The sequence below is a fragment of the Etheostoma spectabile genome, chromosome 15 (assembly GCF_008692095.1).
Source record: "Etheostoma spectabile isolate EspeVRDwgs_2016 chromosome 15, UIUC_Espe_1.0, whole genome shotgun sequence".
Classification (NCBI taxonomy): domain Eukaryota; kingdom Metazoa; phylum Chordata; class Actinopteri; order Perciformes; family Percidae; genus Etheostoma; species Etheostoma spectabile.
Genome location: NC_045747.1, coordinates 32,463,651 through 32,464,643, shown reverse-complemented (window position 1 = coordinate 32,464,643; position 993 = coordinate 32,463,651).

Below are 993 nucleotides of genomic sequence, written 5' to 3'. Positions count from 1 at the left end.
TGTGTGTGTGTGTGTGTGTGTGTGTGTGTGTGTGTGTGTAAAGGAGCTGTAGCAGAGAACAAACCAATGTGAGGTACCCTGATGTCTGCAGATCAGTTGTCAAAACAGAAGGATCAAAAAACGTCTACAGTTGTTGGGGCAAGAGGTTATGTAGATGGTGGAGGAATCTTTTTTTAAAAATTATTTTAGTATTCAGTTTTCTCCTTCCCCGATTCTTCACCTTTGCCTTAGGATGTCCGGATATTTGGTAAAAGTAGCTATATAAACTGTACAGATTAGTGATTTCGTTATTCTTTGCCACCTCAACTGTACCACTAGAGGGCGCTGCTTGTCTAGCTGTTGCAGAGTATTGGACTGAACACCCTCTCTATGGTTGTCTGTGACTCTTAACCCTTGTGTTGTCTTCCCTTTCTTCACTTATCTCAACATTTTTGTTGCTTTTTACAAAGTTTTTTTTATGAAGTTTTTGTGTTTTGGGTTTTTTTTTCATTGATTTTGCCGCCTTTTCCAACAATTTTCACCCTTTATTTTGACTTCTTTTATTTTGTATATCCAAAAAAAAAAAACTTAAACGGGTCAAATTTGAACCAAAGACATCATGAGGGTTAAGAAAGTGGCTCTGACTCGCCCAGAGATTTCCATGTAAAAGTGATACAAACAAAACAACATTTTCATCCACATTGCCTTAAAGTTTAACATTTTATCAAAACTAAAATATAATTTAACATGCATCTAATTGAACATACATTAACAAAATGTGACACAGGTGTATATAATAAAAAGATTGATGGCTAAATTCCATTCAGCTGCATCAGTGTCAGGGTGCGCTCAGGGTCACACCGGGACACTTTACTAGAAGGAAGCCTTCGTTATTAGTAACACCCACTGACTGTAGAATGCATGGACAGAGCATCCTATGGGGAGATTCTTAGGCTAACAATAACATATTTATATGATATGCTGATTTTGCACGCTCCAGTCAGAGCACTTAGG